Here is a 12,073-nt window from a genome sequence, read left to right on the forward strand (position 1 = left end):
CAACAAGCATATGGCAGAACCTTCTGGAATGTGCAAGACTGGTTGGAGGATGTCTTTTCCTCCTCTTTTCTCTCTCCCAACCCAACATTCTTTAAATGTGTCTCCTGCTCAGATCACATTGAAATTGGCTCCTGTCATTGGCGTGACCGTGTGATTTCGGCGTGTACATTCCTGTCAGGAGCAGGAAGGGTGAGGGGAGGGTGGCGAGGTGCCCCGACCCACCATCTTACGTACGCTGTCGATGTACCCTCATCTCGGAGGGGATCAAGCACATGAAATCTCAATACGTATGCACACACATACACACGCACACTCCTAAGTCTCACTCAGAAGTCCACGGCCCAGGGCGTTTGGCGGGATGCCTGCTCCACACTCGAGAGGCAGACACACATGCTCACACTGCTGCTGTGCTGGGAACTGAGGAGACAACACAGACAACATATTCAGAGAAAAAACACACACACACACACACAGTTGCGAGCTGGCTCCATGATAACAGATAGTCTTCTTGTTTTTGGGTCCTTTTTTGAATTTCTGAAAGAAAACAACAAAACAGGATATCTGTAGAATGCAGTGTAGTCATACTCAGCGGCGGTTGAATGACTTCTGAAAGCATCTTGGCTTTATTAATGCCTCTGCTTTTCATCTTCCTTCAGTAGATGAGTTTTGAAATTCTAAACACACAGTATTCCTCCTCCTCCTCCTCCTCCTCCTCCTCCTCCCTCACATACTCCAGCCTGTATGAAAGACAAGGCCCAGGCGGGGGGTTGGGTTCCCCATGGAGGCGACCCAAGGATTCTGAACACCAAATACTTGTTCACACAGTGGCTTTGTGTGGCCAGCCTAGCGTGACGCCCACATGGCTTATAGCACAGTGAGCGCTCAGCGCCAGTGTTGGTTAGCTCACCACCCACACATTCACAGTGTCCTGGTATACAGAAGTACTGCGGTAAGACTGTCGATTTATGGTGCGTTATCTTCGCTCCTTGCCTAATTGGTGAAAGAGTGATGGCACTTGAATAGGAAGATGTATTCCCTGATCCTGAGTGGTGTGTGTCTGTCTGGTGTAACTCCTCATGCTTGCTTATCTACAGACATATTATATACAGTAACTTAACCCCCCCGCCCCCCAAAAAGAAATGTCTGCATATTCCGCAATCCGTAGATGATTGACATTCATTGAACAACAAGACCTTCTCTTTAGGAATGCTCCTACTGAACACCTAAATCGACCTAATAAAATCACGCATTCCTTGACGGTCAGTTTCTTCCTCCCCTGATCTTTTTGGCGGCTGTTTTTCATAAGAATGCACAACACGCACCAACCTCTGTGGTGATGAAACCGTGGAATCTTCCCGTTCTGGGTGGCTGTGTAACATAGTCCTCCTGAGTGCAAACAAGCCCCAACCCAAAAGATTTGAGACATTCCGTGAATGTTTTCTCAAAACCCCTTAATTAATGTGAACAAGCTGTGAGGTTCAGTGCACTTGATCACACTGTGTGTATGTGCATTGCTTAGGAGCATGTGCGTGCACCGCCGAGGAGCGCGTGCACCGCCGAGGAGCTCCACCATGGTTTAGTTAACAGAAACAGCCTGATTTGAAATACATTTTGATGCAAACGATGCCCTGTAATTGGCAACTGTAGAGTTTAAGGGCACTCATTATGGACCGCCGAGCGGGGCTGCCTGCTTGTCAAAGAGTGTGTTTGTGTGTGTGCCTGTCGAATGGTACAGAGTGAGCTCTAATCGTTCTGATGCAACAGACTGCACGTTGTGATATTGTTCTCCAAGTGTAGGCCTTATTTCTGAAGGGGACTAAAGCAGACATTACTGACAAGGGTTTCTCCTTTGAGGCTGTGTGGTGTTTTGGATTTTCAAGATTCCGTCCAAGATTCCTTCCCTATTTCCCTATAAATTGAACTGTTTTTGACCGGAGCCCATAGCATTGTTGATCCTGTTGTGCTGTTATTCTTTTTAATTGAACCGTTATTTAACTATTGGTCAGGAGGGTCTTACAAATAAGTGTCAAAGGAATTATAAAAGTAAATGTTTGTAATACTGGGCATCAGGCTTCTGTTAACCGTTTGAATTCATCACCAAACTTATCAACAGATGACATCTTTTGTTGTGCCTCTTATGACCAGCAATTCAGCTTTGCACTGTAGGTCTAGAGGAGAGATGGCCCAGTCCCAGAACAGTCTGATCTGTTTGTGCTGTGTTGGTCAGCAGTGGCAAACACGTACAAGCAGATCCTGGACCAGGCTGAGAGGCTGCTTCATTACATGATTGGCCTGGCTGCAAGTCTCTTATGGTTGTTTGAAGGCGCCAAGGCGAGGTGCACTTTTACAGTATTGAACATGTAGAATATCAATATTTCATTTGACAAAATATTGCTTTCTGTTGTTTTTGCTCCTAGTTGGCTTGGCGAGAAACACACTCCATTGGAGGACATTTGGAGCGGAATTTCTGTTCATTCTTGAACCTTCATGAATTTCTGAGATGCTTGGCAAAAGAGAAGATCTCACAGACTTGTTCTTTTAGCTGACTTCATAGCTCATGTCTTAGCCTGTTGATCAGTCCGTATGACTGATGATAGTGATGCATGCAGTCGATCCATTTTCAGATGCTGCTTCTAGCTTCCTGATAGAAATGGCACGGGGGCTTGATAAGGATAAACATGATAGAAAGAAAGGAGACACATGGTACACAGGTTTATAGATGTGATTACTCTCTGTCGCAACGAGAGAGAGACAGAGAGAGACAGACAGACGGACGGACGGACGGACGGACGGACGGACGGACGGACGGACGGACGGACGGACGGACGGACGGACGGACGGACGGACGGACGGACGGACGGACGGACGGACGGACGGACGGACGGACGGACGGACGGACGGACGGGCGGACGGACGGACGGACGGACGGACGGACGGACGGACGGACGGACGGACGGACGGACGGACGGACGGACGGACGGACGGACGGACGGACGGACGGACGGACGGACGGACGGACGGACGGACGGACGGACGGACGGACGGACGGACGGACGGACGGACGGACGGACGGACGGACGGACGGACGGACGGACGGACGGACAGACAGACAGACAGACAGACAGACAGACAGACAGACAGACAGACAGACAGACAGACAGACAGACAGACAGACAGACAGACAGACAGACAGACAGACAGACAGACAGACAGACAGACAGACAGACAGACAGACAGACAGACAGACAGACAGACAGACAGACAGACAGACAGACAGACAGACAGACAGACAGACAGACAGACAGACAGACAGACAGACAGACAGACAGACAGACAGACAGACAGACAGACAGACAGACAGACAGACAGACAGACAGACAGAAAACGACTGCCTAATTTATTCAGTCCGGTCACATCTTCCTGCAAATTATGTTGCTTATTATCCCTTTAAGCGCTCTATCACAGCCTTAAATCAGACTGAATTATGGGAGCACAGCCTTCAATCAGACTGAATTATGGGAGCACAGCCTTCGCCTGCATGTGACTGAGCAGCAGGGAGGGTGCAAGCCTGAGAGCCCATCAATACTATTTACCTCTCTTTCTCTCTCTGTGTCATTGTCTCTCTTTTTCTTTCTTTCTTTCTCGCTCTCTCCCTCCCTCTCCATCTCCCTCCCCATCCACCTCGACTATGTTATGTACCAGGACAGAAAAACAAGGGTCATTTAAATCTATGTTCAGTGTGTGTAAATGTAGAAGATTAGGGAGGTAAGGCAATAAATAGGCCATAGAGGTGACATAATTACAATTTAGCATTAACACTGGAGGTATAGATGTGCAGATGATGATGTGCAAGTAGAGATATTGGGGTGCAAAATAGCAAAAAGATAAATAACAATATGGGGATGAGGTAGTTGGGTGGGCTATTTACAGATTGGCTGTGTACAGGTACAGTGATCGGTAAACTGCTCTGACAGCTGATGCTTAAAGTTAGTGAGGGAGATATAAGTCTCCAGCTTCAGTGATTTTTGCAATTCGTTCCAGTCATTGGCAGCAGAGAACTGGAAAGAAAGGCAGCCAAAGGAGGTGTTGGCTTTGGGGGATGGCCAGTGAAATATACCTGCTGGAGCGCATGCTATGGGTGGGTGTTGCTATGGTGACCAGTGAGCTGAGATAAGGCGGGGCTTTACCTAGCAAAGATTTATAGACATCTCCTGCGGGGATGAGAGGTGGGATTAAAAATAAATTAAATAAAAATATAGGACAAAAAATGCTTACATGTGTAACGTCTGCTTCCAACTCACACTCTCAGACATATAGATCCCCTGAACGCAGCTCACTCTCCAGATCCCAATCACCTGAATTCTGATCACCTGTTCACACACCTGTATGTCATTTACACACACTATTTAATTAAATTCTTTGCACCCTATCATTATTCTGAGCTTTGTTCATTTCCATACTAGTCCTTCCGTGTATTGTAGGTCTCACTAGTTTCCGTCCTCACTAACAATGTTTTTTGCCTATTCTCTGCCTGTACTTTTGCCTGTACTTTTGTCATCAACCTATTGCCTGATCTCCCGGACTACGGTATTAGCCTTTTCCCCTGCCTGTACTGTTACCTTTTTGGATTCCCTGTGTATGACCTTCTGCCTGGCCCTGGACCCAGCAACCTGCTGTGTCCTGCACTTGACACCAGCACTCTGTCTCCCATCATACTCATTACAACATGATTTGACTGTCCTGGTAACTGGCCCCATATCCTGTCCTCCCCGATAGTCATTACACTGCACTTCTTCACCTCACCCCACCCCCTCCCCTACACCTCCAACCCTGTCTTCTGATCACCCGTCTGTCCCTCAAGCCATTCTATTCCATTCCATGATAGATACTACCCATCTTCCCTTCTCCTCTATGTACCAGCACTCTAATTGCAGTAATTTGGGCTTATTCAAGGATGAGATACAGTACACTGTCATCAACTTGTCAGCACATATTGCAATGTTGGAGAAACGAGCAGGGGGAGAAAGTGTCGTCCCTCCTCCCCCATTCCTCACCCGTGCCTCACAGAGCTTTCAGTCTAATGGCGCTCAATTTCATATGGCCATTGCATCAAAGCTGCCAGCAAGGCCACTTTTTGAGGAAACAGCTTTTTGTCACTGTGGAAGAAAAAATACCCAGTTTGATCTTGACAACATCGGAGAGAGCAGACCAGATATATTACCCATGGGCAATTTCACCGTAATGGAATTGAACTTTTTTATTTCACTTTAAAATGTATGCCAAACAAAAAACATTGATTTCAAAGTTTAACAAGCCAGACAACTCTATGCACAAGGACTACTGAAAAATGTACAATAACGAATTTAGTAGAAGAATTGTGCTGATGCAAACTTTGGAAACAGAATTACGGTCAAATCTTCCTCAGGTTTTTATGCCGCCAGGTTTCCCACCTGGGATGTATGACATGGTACCTTGAACATCTCTCTTTTGGTTATTGAATTTAAAGTAAGCGAAATGGATTTGATTAGATCATGGGTCCCTGATCTGTACGAACACAGAAATGCATAATAATGGATATGAATGTCCTTCTACTTCACAAGTTTGGACATCACAGCAGAGTACGGTATAGTTTAGCACAGTACAGTAGAGTAGCACAGTACAGTAGAGTATAGGTCAGTACAGTACAATACACTGTACTGTACTATACTATACTGTGTTTTACTGTACTGTGCTGTGCTATCCAAACTTGTGAAACATACGTCTGTGATAGGCTCAGATTTGGTCCAGTCCGTCTGTGGACGTTAACATCAAGGCCAGGTTGGACTGACCAAATTTCACCGATCCCGTAGACCCAATTTGTAAGTCGCTCTGGATAAGAGCGTCTGCTAAATGACTTAAATGTAAATGTAAATGTTAAACTTACAGAAGGTAAACAATTTCTCCCAAACTAAATCTAAGTGTTGGCAGGGGACCTTAAGTCAACATTATTGGGTTTTGATAGAAAACATCTCCCAGAAAAAGTATTCCAAGACAATGTTTTCATCTGTTTATCCAGAAATCAAAATCTTTACTTATGCCAAAGCAAATTGTGGGAAATGGTTGAAAAACCTATCTATGCCTTTGTTTCCCCAAAATATATTGACTCTTAGCTTCATTTGACCTCCAATTTCATACTCCTATGAACTTCACATATTGGTGCTCATGGGTCCTGTTCGATGGAAATGCCCCCCCCATGCACTGTAAGAGACCCTTTTGGAAAAGGAATCTTATTTCCTTCGCCACGGCCGAAAAAGGCCCGTTCACTAGTAATCCCCCTCGGGAGATACTGTAGCTCAAAGTCCTGTTTAACTGTCCACTGAGGCTACTGCCCTCCCTGGTTTTCCCTGCCGGAGTGTGTGTGGGTGTGTGTGAGGTGTGTGTGTGTGATGGTAGTAGCCAGGTCCATGCCTGGACACTGAGAATACCTTAAGAAGCTGTTCAATCATACTGTACGCTGAGGCTTTATCAAAGGTATCCTGCTGGACAGAATCCATTTAGAACCATGCGGCTGGAATTATATCCCTGAGTGAGAGATAGCGGGATGAAGGGAGAGAGTGAGAGGGGTGAAGAGAGAGGGAGATAGAGAGTGATAGAGAACATTTCAGTGTATCCTGTCAGATGATGTCTGGGGTTGCTGTTCTTATTTTGTGGGCCGTGGAAATTGGGAGGTCCCGGTTGCGTTTATCAGGCCGATGTCTCTGTGAGGGATCCTTGCCCCAGGTTGCCCCCGTTACGCAACACAAAACGCCATTCTCCATCTTGTCGGGAGTTGAAAGGGAATCCAGTTTGAGGCACTGTGGAGGGACTTTGGTTCTGTGGTACACACACACACACACACACACACACACACACACTGACAAACTAGCACAAAAAACATTGCATATAGATGGCTGTGTATATTCATATGAGGCACCAAATGTAATTCTGATTAAATCACTACAGCTGAATGCTGACTATCCTTATTGGTCTGACTGCTGTCTTCTGTTATTGCTATTGTTTGAGGAGGAGAGGAAGTGGCTGTAGTGCCTGTGTTTGGACGAGTGGACATTAAATATGGGAGGCATGGTGCTAAATGACATCTTCACACTCTTCCCATGATTCTAGCACCCTAAGTGGGATACAACTCGCTTCGAACGCCCTGCCAACCAACCATCTCCCCAGGCCCTGGAGAACTAGGAGGGGGACAAGAGTGACAGAAGGGCGAGAGGGGTTTGTGTGACACCTCGCTTGGTGTATTAGCCACATCACACGTGCCCCCCCCCCCCCAACCAGCTGTTCCTATTGCTGCTAGATAAATTGTTGTTTTCAGCGCTGGCATGAACTGGAGGAGTGCATTTTAAACAGACTATGTTTCCCATTCCAGAGACCGATGAAGTAGCTCTGTCTCCATGACTGTGTGTGTGCTGGCAGCGAGTACAGCATGATTGAGTTATTTAAGATCTCATTCTGAGCAACATTTCCATGTGTTCTCTCCCTCTCCACTGATGTGCTGGCGGGATGGGAGTCCCCGGCATCTCCTCCCCTTCTCCACTCTGCTCCCACATTGATAGTAATAAGAGAGGACATACTGGGAATCAAGGTCTCGACTCGGCATTCAAATTAACAGACACACACACACTCATAGTACACACTCAGGGCCAAATGAGGTGCAGGTTCAGGACTGATCATTTATCTCCCTGCGATTAAGACTGAGCAATTTCACATAGAGATGGACTGGAAGTGTGTGTATGCGGGTGTGCAGCGTTACAGGAGCCAAAAGCCCTTCCTCTTCACCCTGGTGATAACATTAAGGGAAACGTTCCTCTCCAACTGCAGAAACCAAGACTATAATCTTATTCTATCACTGTGAAGGCCGCAGGGCCAGAGCCGTGGGAAGTAGGGGTGCTTTAGCCAAAAAGGTAGTTGTATAATTAAGAACAATATCTTGCAGGACTTAATAGTTGGAATTGTAAGAGTTGTTGCCCTGTTCCTTTCTCTGCAATTGTCATTCTAATGGGATCCAGAAAGAACAAAACCCTGTCCTCAAACATCTACATCAAAAAGTGCAAAGTTATGTCCAAAGACACAAAACATCCACATCAAATTAAATATTTTCTTGATTAAATAACAAGGAGTTATAATTTACCATACTTACAATCCCCTTAATGTAAATGAACATTAATGTATTTCACATAAGCTGATCATATACGTTTGTACCTGTAGACTTTCCATCACCATGAAGAAAAACAATGCAGAATACATTAATTAAGTACAGTGAGACATCAACTGGTTTGTGATGATCAGTTGGTAGAGCATGGTGCTTGCAATGTCAGGGTTGTGGGTTTGATTCCCACGGGGACCAGTACAAATGGTGCTTGCAATGCCAGGGTTGTGGGTTTGATTCCCACGGGGACCAGTACAAATGGTGCTTGCAAAGCCAGGGTTGTGGGTTTGATTCCCACGGGGGACCAGTATAAAAAAGTATGAAAATGGATGCTCTCACTACTGTAAGTTGTTCTGGATAAGATGTCTATTAAAATGAAAAAGATGAATAGACCGTTTCAGTATTTACATAGAAATAAGTTGCATTTGCAAAGTACTTCAAGAAGTATTATCAGATGAACTATTTTGTACAGATAATTATCAGACTCAAGTTACAAATGCTGGTAAACACTGAAATACATTTTGTTAAAAAAAATCATAAAAGTAGTGCACTGGCCCTTTACTAGTCCTGTATTAGCAGACCGATATACAGTAAACGTCTTCAACGCGGGCAAAAAATGTTTTTCTGCACCCCCCCACCCCCAAACTACTTCCTGAGGCTATGCGCAGGCAGGCTGTCATTAAGCAGACTGCTGAACGCCACAGGGCAGAGTGACATTACAGAGACTGGTGCACAGTGCAGGGCACAGTGACATTACACAGACTGCTGAACGCCACAGGGCAGAGTGACATTACAGAGACTGCTGAACGCCACAGGGCAGAGTGACATTACAGAGACTGCTGAATGCCGCAGGGCAGAGTGACATTACAGAGACTGCTGAACGCCACAGGGCAGAGTGACATTACAGAGACTGCTGAACGCCACAGGGCAGAGTGACATTACAGAGACTGCTGAACGCCACAGGGCAGAGTGACATTACAGAGACTGCTGAACGCCGCAGGGCAGAGTGACATTACAGAGACTGCTGAATGCCGCAGGGCAGAGTGACATTACAGAGACTGCTGAACGCCACAGGGCAGAGTGACATTACACAGACTGCTGAACGCCACAGGGCAGAGTGACATTACAGAGACTGCTGAACGCCACAGGGCAGAGTGACATTACACAGACTGCTGAACGCCACAGGGCAGAGTGACATTACAGAGACTGCTGAACGCCGCAGGGCAGAGTGACATTACACAGACTGGTGCACAGTGCAGGGCACAGTGACATTACACAGACTGCTGAACGCCACAGGGCAGAGTGACATTACAGAGACTGCTGAACGCCACAGGGCAGAGTGACATTACAGAGACTGCTGAATGCCGCAGGGCAGAGTGACATTACAGAGACTGCTGAACGCCACAGGGCAGAGTGACATTACAGAGACTGCTGAACGCCACAGGGCAGAGTGACATTACAGAGACTGCTAAACGCCACAGGGCAGAGTGACATTACACAGACTGCTGAACGCCACAGGGCAGAGTGACATTACAGAGACTGCTGAACGCCACAGGGCAGAGTGACATTACAGAGACTGCTGAACGCCACAGGGCAGAGTGACATTACAGAGACTGCTGAACGCCACAGGGCAGAGTGACATTACAGAGACTGCTGAACGCCACAGGGCAGAGTGACATTACAGAGACTGCTGAACGCCACAGGGCAGAGTGACATTACAGAGACTGCTGCAGGGCAGAGTGACATTACAGAGACTGCTGAATGCCGCAGGGCAGAGTGACATTACAGAGACTGCTGAACGCCACAGGGCAGAGTGACATTACAGAGACTGCTGAACGCCACAGGGCAGAGTGACATTACAGAGACTGCTGAACGCCACAGGGCAGAGTGACATTACACAGACTGCTGAACGCCACAGGGCAGAGTGACATTACAGAGACTGCTGAACGCCACAGGGCAGAGTGACATTACAGAGACTGCTGAACGCCACAGGGCAGAGTGACATTACAGAGACTGCTGAACGCCACAGGGCAGAGTGACATTACAGAGACTGCTGAACGCCGCAGGGCAGAGTGACATTACAGAGACTGCTGAACGCCACAGGGCAGAGTGACATTACAGAGACTGCTGAACGCCACAGGGCAGAGTGACATTACAGAGACTGCTGAACGCCACAGGGCAGAGTGACATTACAGAGACTGCTGAATGCCGCAGGGCAGAGTGACATTACAGAGACTGCTGAACGCCGCAGGGCAGAGTGACATTACACAGACTGCTGAACGCCACAGGGCAGAGTGACATTACAGAGACTGCTGAACGTCACAGGGCAGAGTGACATTACACAGACTGCTGAACGCCACAGGGCAGAGTGACATTACAGAGACTGCTGAACGCCACAGGGCAGAGTGACATTACACAGACTGCTGAACGCCACAGGGCAGAGTGACATTACAGAGACTGCTGAACGCCACAGGGCAGAGTGACATTACAGAGACTGCTGAACGCCACAGGGCAGAGTGACATTACAGAGACTGCTGAACGCCACAGGGCAGAGTGACATTACAGAGACTGCTGCCACAGGGCAGAGTGACATTACAGAGACTGCTGAACGCCACAGGGCAGAGTGACATTACACAGATTGCTGAATGCCACAGGGCACAGTGACATTACAGAGACTGCTGAACGCCACAGGGCAGAGTGACAGTACACAGACTGCTGAACGCCGCAGGGCAGAGTGACATTACAGAGACTGCTGAATGCCGCAGGGCAGAGTGACATTACAGAGACTGCTGAACGCCACAGGGCAGAGTGACATTACAGAGACTGGTGCACAGTGCAGGGCACAGTGACATCACACAGACTGCTGAACGCCACAGGGCACAGTGACATTACAGAGACTGCTGAACGCCACAGGGCAGAGTGACATTACAGAGACTGCTGAACGCCACAGAGCAGAGTGACATTACAGAGACTGCTGAACGCCACAGGGCAGAGTGACATTACAGAGACTGCTGAACACCACAGGGCAGAGTGACATTACAGAGACTGCTGAACGCCACAGGGCAGAGTGACATTACAGAGACTGCTGAACGCCACAGGACAGAGTGACATTACACAGACTGCTGAACGCCACAGGGCAGAGTGACATTACAGAGACTGCTGAACGCCACAGGGCAGAGTGACATTACAGAGACTGCTGAACGCCACAGGGCAGAGTGACATTACAGAGACTGCTGAACGCCACAGGGCAGAGTGACATTACACAGATTGCTGAATGCCACAGGGCACAGTGACATTACAGAGACTGCTGAACGCCACAGGGCAGAGTGACAGTACACAGACTGCTGAACGCCGCAGGGCAGAGTGACATTACAGAGACTGCTGAATGCCGCAGGGCAGAGTGACATTACAGAGACTGCTGAACGCCACAGGGCAGAGTGACATTACAGAGACTGGTGCACAGTGCAGGGCACAGTGACATCACACAGACTGCTGAACGCCACAGGGCACAGTGACATTACAGAGACTGCTGAACGCCACAGGGCAGAGTGACATTACAGAGACTGCTGAACGCCACAGAGCAGAGTGACATTACAGAGACTGCTGAACGCCACAGGGCAGAGTGACATTACAGAGACTGCTGAACGCCACAGGGCAGAGTGACATTACAGAGACTGCTGAACGCCACAGGGCAGAGTGACATTACAGAGACTGCTGAACGCCACAGGGCAGAGTGACATTACAGAGACTGCTGAACGCCACAGGGCAGAGTGACATTACACAGACTGCTGAACGCCACAGGGCAGAGTGACATTACACAGACTGCTGAACGCCACAGGGCAGAGTGACATTACACAGACTGCTGAATGCCACAGGGCAGAGTGACATTAC

This window comes from Oncorhynchus nerka, linkage group LG18, assembly GCF_034236695.1.
Source record: "Oncorhynchus nerka isolate Pitt River linkage group LG18, Oner_Uvic_2.0, whole genome shotgun sequence".
In the NCBI taxonomy this organism is placed as follows: Eukaryota; Metazoa; Chordata; class Actinopteri; order Salmoniformes; family Salmonidae; genus Oncorhynchus; species Oncorhynchus nerka.